Source organism: Bactrocera dorsalis, chromosome 2, assembly GCF_023373825.1.
Source record: "Bactrocera dorsalis isolate Fly_Bdor chromosome 2, ASM2337382v1, whole genome shotgun sequence".
NCBI classification, from domain to species: domain Eukaryota; kingdom Metazoa; phylum Arthropoda; class Insecta; order Diptera; family Tephritidae; genus Bactrocera; species Bactrocera dorsalis.
In genome coordinates, this window is record NC_064304.1 from 49,524,121 (window position 1) to 49,535,799 (window position 11,679).

An 11,679-nucleotide genomic window follows, 5' to 3' on the forward strand; every position below is an offset into this window, starting at 1 on the left:
GGTGGACGTCGTCTTGCTTCTCTCAGGTCTTCAGAAAAAGTGAAAAAAGGTGACTAGCAGAATCGCTTGCTAAGCCATTGAGTGAAATCTAGCGGGAGTTTTTAACGAAACTATTGCCAGTTGAGTGAAAGTTATTAACAGCTAACTGGCAATAGTTTGTTATATACTCACTAGGGTTGGTAAAAAGAAATTAGGCACTGGCCTAAACATGTATATTAAAAGCAATTTTTGCACTATGGTATATAAAAGAATTGTGTGCAAATGAGTAAGTGATGTGTTAGTGTATATAAAATTGAAAAATATAAGTGCAAAATTAATTTTATATATCGAAAATATGTAAATAAAATATTCCAAATTTTAAACTTTAAACGCGAATAACTCGAATAACGAAACTATAAGCTTCCTGCGGCTATAACCATATATATCCCTGATCAGGATAATCTCCTCTATCCGACCATATCCTTTTTATCCTTGATATCCTGGGACGGTATACTAAATTCTTGCCCAAAATTTTTTGAAAATTATTCAGTGAAAATGTTATGTGTGTTGCACACAAAGTGATCAATTACAGATTGAAATTTGTTACGATGCCACTAAGAGGTCGCGCTAATATCGGTCGGCGTTCTTTTTGGCATCAACATACATAAGCAGCCCAAGGCACATGACCGAGTACACCCAGGATGCGATGACATACGCGTAAGCGATCGTTCCGATGCCACAGCAAGACTTTTCAAGCAACAGCTTCGATGGACTTTATCTTGAAGCAACGTATACATATGTGTTGCTGTTAGATGCTAGATGTACTCTGTTAGTTGCAAAAGAGAGGTTTGCCGCATGGAGACATTCTTCTTTGGATGGTGGATGGTGGTTACACCAGATCAAATTGATGAAATCATTCAATCATGCGGAAATCTCTGATGCAAAGAAAGATCCAGCATAATACGAAGTGATGAAAACCAATAAGGTTCATGGACCTTGCGGACACCACAATCCCACTTCGGTTTGTATGTCTGACAATAAATGCACGAAACACTATTCACGTGCTTTTCTTTCGGAAACACAAACTGGAAATGATGGATATCCACTATATCGGCGTCGCTCACCAGACGACAATGGCAGAACAACACATGGATCGTACTATATATTCACCATTATTGTCATATTCACATTCAAAACTCATATCAATGTTTTGCATTGCAGTTTGGTGAAATCGATAAAATACATTTGCAACATAGCAGTTATTGGTCTTGAACGAAACGGTCGATACTTGTACGTGAACGGCAATAAAGCAGGGACCGGAAATAAGAGTTATTTTACAATTTTTAATAAAAAAAATCATACATAAAGGAACATCGTAGAAAAGTTTTGATTACACCATCATGAGTTTTATGTGAACTATATGCGAAATATTGTATGATTTTTAAATTTTGATTTTTATATATTTAGATCAAAAATAAAAGCTATTTTTGATTTTTATTTTTTTTAGACCAAAAATAAGAATTATTTTTGATTTTTATATTTTTAAATCAATAATAAAATTTACTTCAAAATTTGTGACATAATATGTTTCTTAATCTCTGTTAAGCCTTAAAGTAAAACTAAGATGTACGGTTATAATAACAACAATATGTTACGCACCTGAACTTGAAATAACGCTATTACTTGTTCTTTCATTTTTGTTCTTGTTATTATAAGCGTACACCTTTTATTAGTGTAATCTTATTGTTGTTTTCAATTTGCTAATTTCAATGCATATTGCATATTACATGATAGCATTCAATCGCGAGGGAGAAGATGTGATGAGCACTGCTTATTTATAAAACTGAAAAAGTAAAAGTTTGATATACATAAGTTCATAATGGGAAGAAAACGAAATGTATTCATACGTGATTTTTATATTATTGAAGGCTCCAATGGAGAATGTAAACTTTGTAAAAAAAGAAATTAGTGCACTCTGTTTAACTAATATGAAAAGACATTTACAAAAGGACCATAGTCATATATATGATGACAAAAGGGCTAAAATAAAAAGCAGTGAAGGATGCAAAAACGATAAAGAAAATTAAATTTACCTTTGAAATGTCCGTGAATGAAGTTGTTAATTCTTGCATCACTTTGTTAACTAAACAATCATTGCCCTTGATAGTGAGCCATTTAATATATTAACAAACCCAATATTTGATGGTCTACATATTCCAAAAATAAACTCAAGAAAAATTTTACACCATTTGAAAGATCAGTATGATAATTTAAAAAATAATATAAGAAATTTAACAAAAAATAAAATACTTTGCTTAAAAATGGATACAGCTACTCGCCACGATCGGGCTATTTTGGGTGTAAATGTGCAAATAATCACATCCAATAAACTTGAATTATTCACACTAGCCATGCTTGAATTGAAGCAGAAACATACTGCGCAATATTTTACCACTAAAACTGAAAATGTTTTGAAAAGTTTCTATATAGATAAGGCGCAAGTTTATGCAGTAACCATAGATAACGGCAGGAATATGGTGAAAGCGGTGGAGCTGTTATCATTGCATAGTGATGACGAAGAAAGTGACAGTGAAATAGAAGACAATAACTAAAATATTGTGTGCAATGTAAGATTCGAAAATATTATTTCTATTAAATGTGCTGCCCACACATTGCAGTTAGCTGTTAAAGACTTTTTAGATAACTTAAATACAAATGTAGTGAATAAGTCACGGAATTGTGTAAAATATTTGAGAACACCTGCATTATTTCCTTAAACTTCGCATGCACAAAATGTGTTCTTGTTAAATTTTTCATTCTATTCCAGACATAGTATAAAAAGTAGCCAAACCCTCAAACCAATATTGGACGTACCAACACGTTGGAGCTCCACTTATAATATGTTGAAGCGACTTCTACACTTAAAAGAATTTTGCTGTGAAAATTTGCCATTATCCGAGGAACTCCTACACATGAGTGGGCGGAACTAGAAAAAATTATGCAAGCAGTAAATACTCTGACGCTGAAACTACAAAAATCTAATTTATTGTTCGGAGATTTTTATAAAAATTGGTTAGAGCTTATTTTTACTCTAAAAGACTTCAATACTGAGATGACCAGACAACTTCTGGATCACATCGAAAAAAAGCAAACAAAGTTGCTTGAATGTGACACTATGTATGCAGCCCTATTTTTAGACCCCAGATTTAAGCGTGTGTTGTCAAATGAGAAAATAAATTCGGCCAAAAATCATTTAAAAAAAAATGGTGCTCCAGCTAGTAAACGTGGTGAGCTAAGACAATAAATTTAAAATAATTTGTAATAACACAGTACTACAGCTAATCTGGGGGGTGAGAAATTCCAAATCAGGGTGATGGTACTAGGCCAGTACAGTAAAACCCTCAAAGGGTTTGGCGTTCGTATGTGTCAGTTTTTTTTTATGACCTTTTAAATTTTTTCCTTATCTTGATGTTTTTTCGCGAACCGCTTGTCCGATTTTGATGAAACAAATTTAGAAAAATTAAGAATTACAATTTCTATTTGATTTTATTTGTTTTTATTCAAAAAAGTGTAATTTATCGCATTTTTTATAATTTTTTTAGGCAATATTTATTAAAATAAATAAAAGTAAATAAATAAAATAAAAATAAAAAATTATAAAAATGTTTACTTTATTTTTTAGTAGTTTATGGCCAGAAGTGGAGAAAATAAAAAAGTGTTAAAAACTGTATGAGTTATCATGCAGACCGTTCCGGGAAAAGTAGTTTCGAGAAAAACGCGTTTAAACTTTCACCTGTGTGTATAAAACCCTCGTCGGGCGGTCTGATTTTCTACCATAACTTTGTATCTATGGGGAATTTTTACAATCGACTTTCACAGAAATACGCCTAAAACTATAAAGAATAATAAACTATAAAAAAAAAACGATTTTTTATCGATCTGGACGTATGTAACCCCTCAAGTCAGTGTAGAAAGGTCGTTTTCGGCACTCAGATTGATATTGGGAGATTTGAGATATAATTTATCTGAGGAACATTTAGAATCGATTATGATGGTAAAATTGGACACCTGAAAAAACCTCTTAACACTGACTTGAATGGCAGCCAAAACTTACATATAAGCCTCTCGCAGTAGTAACCATTACTTTTTATGTTTACGTAAGCTAAGAATTTTAGAATTTTTTTTATTTCGCTCTATTCACGTTTTATAGCTGATTCATTATCCATGATATTTTCATAATTTTCTATTTTTTAATTGTCAGATTCTTCTTTATCACTACACCTAAATTTGCTTCTTCTGAATACTGTTTTAATTAAAGCATTGCTACCGTGAATATATCTACGTAAGAGTTAATTGGACGTTTGATAATAATATAAAAATCAAAAATAACTCTTATTTTTGATCTAAATATATAAAAATCAAAAATAATTTTTATTTTTGATCTAAATATATAAAAATCAAAAATAACTCTTATTTTTTAATTTTTTTGATAAAAGTCATAAGAGTTACGGTCCCTGCAATAAAGTGCTTTGTAAGATACATACTTTTGCAATTCATGAACGTTTTCCGACGATTGTGCGTCTCGCAGTTAGTTTGGAGAATGGCCAAAGAGTGTATTTCAACCCAGGGAATACAGTACAGCCAGTGGAAACACCGCCAGCAACAAAATTAACATTTAAGACTTTTTGCTCAACTTTCGTCAGTGAACCGTTTGCGAGGACATTCGGAAATACTTTGATATTATACATGGAATACATCGTCGAAGAAATAATTACGCAGAAAGCAACACCAACCAGTAGATGGACATCCAGGTGTGTTAACAACTAATGCATTGGGACGAATTTACACAATCCACCCGAAAAACGATGATTGTTTCTACCTTCGGTTGCTATTGATAAATGTACGCGGTTCAACTTCATATGAGTCATTGCGTACTGTGAATGACACGGTGTGTGCAACTTTTTGAGAAGCAAGCCAGCAATTACAATTGCTGGAAAATGATAATCACTGGAATGAAAATGACGTTCGCACACTTTTCACGATAATCATTTCGACATATCAGCCTTCAAACCCGCGTCTATTAAGGGATACGAACAAAAATGACATTGCCGAAGATATGGATGACAATCATCAGGACACAAGGATAGTCGGTAGAAATGTGTGGCATAAATTTGGAACTGCGTTGGAAAACTATCTTCGCTGTACATTTACGCACCGGAAGAGAAACCAAAAAATACGTTATATTGAAAAAAAAATGACAAATTTAACTTTCCTTTCATTTCAAAACACATAATTTCACGCAGGAAAACGGCTGCGGGATCAGCTAGTTCATAACAAACACAAATATACACCGTAATAAGAAAAACACGCTCTCTGAATTTTATTAAGATAACTCACATATTGGCCGATGTAGGCGGTGTGGAATCACCCGGAAGTCAAAAATCTTTATATTAGGTATAGGGGTGCTAAGGGTAGTATTGACCCGATTCAACCCATGCATTTAAATGCATTATTTGTGTACAATTTTAACATTATAGGTGGTAAAACGACTTGGCTCTCACGTCATTGTTGACAGTCATAACTTTGAAGTTGTAGATAATTTCGTCTATTTAGGAACCAGCATTATCACCACCAACAATGTCAGCCTGGAAATCCAACGCAGGATTACTCTTGCCAACAGGTGCTACTTCGGACTGAGTAGGCAATTGAAAAGTAAAGTCCTCTCTCGACAAACAAAAGCCAAACTCTATAAGTCGCTCATAACTCCCGTCCTGCTATATGGTACAGAGGCTTGGACGATGACAACAACCGATGAGTTGACGTTACGAGTTTTCGAGAGAAAGGTTCTGGGAAAGATTTATGGTCCTTTGCGGGTTGGCTACGGCGAATATCGCATTCGATAGAACGATGAGCTGTACGAGATATACGACGACATTGACATAGTTCAGCGAATTAAAAGACAGCGGCTACGCTGGCTAGGTCAAGTTGTACGGAGTATTCGACGCAGTACCCGTCGCGGGAAGCAGAGAAAGAGGAAGACCTCCACTCCGTTGGAAGGACCAAGTGGAGAAGGACCTGGCTTCGCGTGGAATATCCAATTGGCGCCACGTGGCGAAGAGAAGAAACGACTGGCGCGCTGTTGTTGACTCGGCTATAATCGCGTAAGCGGTGTCTACGCCAGTAAAGAAGAAGGTGGTAAAATTGCAATGTCTCTGGCGTATTTAGTTATTCATTTTTCACGTAGATTTTAACTTTAACGTTTTATGGGAGTGAGCGGGTTTATCACTCGATTTCATTCATTTTCATACTTTCGTTGGGAGTTCTTATAATACAAGTATATGTGCTAGGCGATTTTGGTTGTTTTCGCTTTAGTAGTTTAGGAGATAATTACATTAAACTTATTAGAGAGCGAGGCCACGCCTAATTTTATTTTTTTTTTCAATAGAATCCCCTTGCCACTGCGATCCCCTGTGTCGAATCAACACGTAAATAAAATAATGGAATTGGTGTTTGGAAATTGACGATTAACAGTCAGAGATATCTCACTGGCTTCGTTGGAATATCCGAAGAACCAGTGAAAATCATTTGGGTCTAAGAAAAGTCAAAGACGATTACTTCCTCTCAATTCTTTCGAAACACACCGTCGAGTCTTCGATTTTTACTTACGAACTCAATCGTATGAATATGGTATCGTAGCAAAGGTGAGCCCAAACCGAAAAAACCTCGTCAAAGTAGGTCAAAAATCAAGGTTATGTTCACAGTTTGCTTCGATTCAATCCGACTAGCCAAAACTGTCAACAAGGAATACTTTTTGAGTGTTATGCGTCGCTTGCGCGTAGCTATTTGTAAAAAGAGGCTGGAATTATGGGCCGAAAACTCTTGGACTTTGCACTAAATTTTCAACCTCTATCGTGCCACAACTACCGTATTCGCCTGATTTAGCTCGGGTGACTTCTCTCTTTTATACTCTTCGAGTATAAAATTTAATATCTAGGATGCATTTAGTTTTGTGGGCGTCGTAGTGGCCCGATTACTCCCATCTATAATACCATCTTATAGTGTCAAGGAATATCCGCAACAAGTTTGAACGGATGGACGGACAGACAGACAGTCACCCGGATTTCAACATGTCTCGTTATCCCGATCACGTATATAATTCTGTGGTTTTCCAATAAGAGTGGTATGATTTCTTCACTAAATACACTAAATGGCCGAACTAATGATAAAGAAATTCAAATGTTTTTCATTGAATGTGCAGTACAATAATATTAAGTTCTAAACATAACATCATTCAAATGGTCTCCATAATTTCTTTTTTGCAGGAATTAATTCTATTAACCCAATTTTCGAGTACTTTTTCCATTAATGCAAAATGTCAAGAATAGCACCTTCAATATTGACTTCTAAAGCTTCAGGATAGTCAGGTTTATTGCTAAAGACAAATGACTTTGAATAATCCCACAAGAAGTAGTCTAAAGGTGTTAAATCACAATTTATTGAGGCCATTCAAGTAACATTTCTTGCAATAATCGAACCTCAAAACTTTTCTCGCAATAATTTGGTTGTTGCACATGCTGTGTGGAACGAATCCCCGTCTTGTTCGAACCAGAAGTTGTCAAGATCAACTTTTTCTTATTACGGCCATAAAAAGTTGGTTATCATCGGCCTACTATATATCGCTCTCCATTGACAGTAACCGTGTAGCCAGTTTAATTTTGGAATAAGTACGGACCGAGGATTCCACCATAACAAAAACCGCATCAAAGGTTGTTCATCAATAGCTTGTTTTTTCTTCTTACCAGAATCGATAGTTTTGTTTATTTACGGCACCACTCAGATGAAAGCGAGAATCATCGGAGAAAATGCTTTTCTTAAAAAAAATCGCTATAGTTTTCAAGTTGTTCCAAAGCAAAATCAGCAAATGGCTTCAGATCTTGAGCTAGAATAATTTTATACGGATACAAGTCCAAATTTTCTTTCAAAATCCACCATATCGTTCCGGTATATAACCCTGTATATGCTCTGTTTAGTTTTAGGTGATACATACTTCCAACCGTTAGGTGAATAAAACTATTATACACTGTATCAATATGTTGAAGGACTAAAAAAGTCGACTAAGTTACCTAATCCATAGTCACGCAACTTAGAATGAGAATGAGAATCCCTTGAGTACAGTGGCGGATTTTGGATTGCAAAAGTCAACGATAATTGGGTGTCATTTAAATAGATCTGCATTCAGCTCCATCTGTGATATGTTGGATTGACACATTCTCCGCGGTTTATGCTCCAAGTTTTCCAACATAAAAAAATTTGTCGGAAAATAAAGAAACAGCGGGAAAAGCAACAATATTTATCGCAGTCGTATGTAAATTTCAATCTATAATTGTGATTTTTTGCCTATGTGATATTCTATCGCTAACTCATTCACTCAGCGTGATTCTTCAGAAAAAATCGATCGATCTGGTAAAGGCATCAAATATGATAGACACGCTACTTATGTATAACGTTCCGAAATCGAAGACAAAAAGCTGAGGAACATTTTCGATGCATTTATTTAGGCTCAAAAAAATGGCGGCAGGACTGAAAATTGTCAAAGAAAAACCAAGAACCTGCGGCCGACAAGCAAAATGCAAAAATTTCTGCGTGAGAACTTGCGAAGAATAAATCAGGGTCTCAGTGCACATTCCTCTGTTGGATACAATCGGCGAAGATTTCAAGACGTGCCTTTCTAGAGAAGTATTGGATGGATTTCAACTAAGTTTGCTGCTTCCAGAAAAAATATGTAAGTATGTGCTTTGAAAACCAAAGAAGTATAAAATCTTATTACTGCTTGACAGATTGATTCAAATCTCTTTTGTATAACCAGAACATCAGGCGCCATTTGAAGCTTAAAGTTGCACTTGATCACTGGCCTTGTCATTGGGGGCAGAAGCATAAGTCAAAAGACAACAAATGTCCAACTACTACATTGGAAACGTTGAATAATTGTAATGTAGACATTTATCTTATATTTCATAATTTTCTTCGCATATTCTGTACACTTCCTGCGACGAATGCGAGATCTGAACGCTCTTTTCCGATACTTCGCCCCATGAAAACGTGGCTAAGAATGAACATTCTTCAAGATAGATCAATCGGCCTGACATTGCCGCACACGCATCATGACTTTGAAGTCACTACAGAAGAAGTTCTCGAAAGGTTCTCAAAACTTAGCCCACATCGTTTCGTTTTATGAAATTTTTCTATTCAATACACGAACTGACTACAGTATTATGCATTGAAATATAGTATGTCATCCACACGTCAACGATTTATAATGTGTTTTTTCAATTTAGTAGGATTTGATATTAGACGGCCGCCCACTTTACTAAAAATTAAATAATTAATAAAAACATAAATCTGAAACTTTAACTAAAAACTCAATTGGGAATTACAAAGAAAGAAAAAATAAAATGTGTAAAACAAACTTGTGTAATTTTGCATTAATATCTAGGATTAATATTGCCCCTCAATACAACACGTAAAATCATCATTAATTTTGAAACTAGTCCTGGTCATGTTTTTAATAGTTATTAACGCAGAAAACATTTTCCGCGTTAAAGGGGTTACGAATCAGTTTTTGCTTCTTCGGTATACTCTGGGAAGTAATTATTGAAGTCATCAATCAACAATTGTAAATAAGTTTGTGAAAATATACATAAGATAAGTAAAATTCATCCGATATGCCGGATCAATAGATTTTTGGGTTGACGTTCGGCAGGAAGCTTTAAATATAACTCGACGGTTTGTTGTGGTACTTGTTGGGTTTAGAACAAAAAGATGTGGTATAAAATAATGCGATTAGCTGAAGTTGGATTCTTTACAAAGTTTTTTACTACACTGCGTAGTCTGCGCAACATAAAGAAATTATTATTTATACAGAAAATTGCATAGAATTTGATGTATAGCCTTAATGGTTTTAAATTAGAAACTAATAGTGTCTTTTTAGAACGCAAAATGTTTGTTATGCATATCATAAAGATGGGAAAAGTATTTAAACACTTTTTAATTAGATTGAAAGTAAAGAGCTTGGTTAGGTTGGGTAATATTTTTTAAAGCTAAAACGAAACTTTATTTGACGTCAGCAAAAAAAGCATTCAACTTGGGAAATACAACTTGCATTGCTATACACACATGTGAACTTAGATAATATAAAGTCAAATACAATTTCTGTGTTAAAATATTGAAGAAAACACTGCCTACGAACAGTTTTTAAAGCCGTGCTTCTCAGAAATACTATATATGTATTTGTATGTGTATATAAATAAAAAACTTTGAAGGAAAACCACCGGAGAAAAACGAGAATGAAATTAAATAAATTTTGCGGCCAGACAGGTGGTGGCGCTGTGGGCGTTAGAGAGGCAAATGTGGGCCAGTGGGGCTCTGTTGCATTGACCTTGAGACAACTACATACTGCTACATATGCACATACCTTATAAACCATGTCTGAAAACGAATTTACACACTTGCCCTTACTTTCGAATAAGCTAAGTCCCTGTCATAGCTCTGTGGGGCTCGGGATTTTAGCTGCAGTTGGTGCACCAACCATTTGATTGATGACTCAAGTGATTGAAAACTTAAAGCACACCTTTGTTGTCTTGGCCGCAACCGTTATGTTGGTGGGAATGTGTCTTTATTTGCATAATTCAAACCGATGACTGCATTGTTGAGCAAATTTTAAATTGTATATAGATTTTTATAAGTATTATTGCCAACATGTAGCTCAAAAGTATTGAAGTTTTGTTTAATGAATGGGAGCATATAACACCTTAAAATAACCGAGACTACATGATGGTGATTAGATTATATAGCATATAATAATATATAATAGAAAGCAGACATTTTCTTAACTTTTGTTGAAGATATTGATGTCATTTTACTATGGACACCGGGTGTTCAAATTACTTTCAAAGACGATTATGACGTTCGGACTGCAACACGTCTGTGGCAGCAAACATACAGCCCTATTCTCATGCCCTCACAAAAATCACCACACTCACTACAGTGAGGTCTTTGTTATTTGTGAGGTTTTCCGTATGCTGGCGAAAATTCAAAAGCTCAAATGCTCACTATTATCGCAAATATCTGTGACGTGTGAAAGCAGCCATCACAATACAAAAACATCTGTGTTTGTTTTGTTTTACATCAATATTTAACATTTTGTAAAAAATATTTGAGTGTTATAACTAGCATGGAGGAACTGTTCTTTGTGTATGTGGCAATTGTTGAGGAGGAGGAGTCGGGGGGTAGGAGGAAAATTTTGAAGGGTTTACGAGACAAAAGCGATCCTTTTACTATGCAAGACACAACATTTATAAATACATTTCGATTCCCAAAATCGCTATGTAAAGTACTTATAGGTGAATTGGTGCCGCATGATGTGCAGAAGTCGAGTATATCTTTTGATCTGCGGTTCCTGGCGTGTTTGTATTTTTACGAGCATGGCTCTTACCAAAAATGCGTTGGTAATAGTTATATGCTCTCTATCAGCCAGTCCTCTGTGTCTAGGGCTCTGCACTTTATTTCGAAATTAATTGTGGATGTTAAGAGCAGTGAAATTTATTTCCCTTCAAGCGCGCAGGATAATAAATAAAAATAAATATAAATAAATAAATAAATTTTCTCTTAAAGATTTTACATGAAATTTGCGATCAAAGGCAC

General features: G+C 34.9%; 1 pseudogene; it reads left to right on the forward strand.

Moving 5' to 3' along the window:
• Positions 1-1,780: 1,780 nt before the first annotated feature.
• On the forward strand, positions 1,781-3,303 carry LOC125776195 (uncharacterized; annotated as a pseudogene).
• The last annotated feature ends 8,376 nt before the right edge of the window (positions 3,304-11,679 follow it).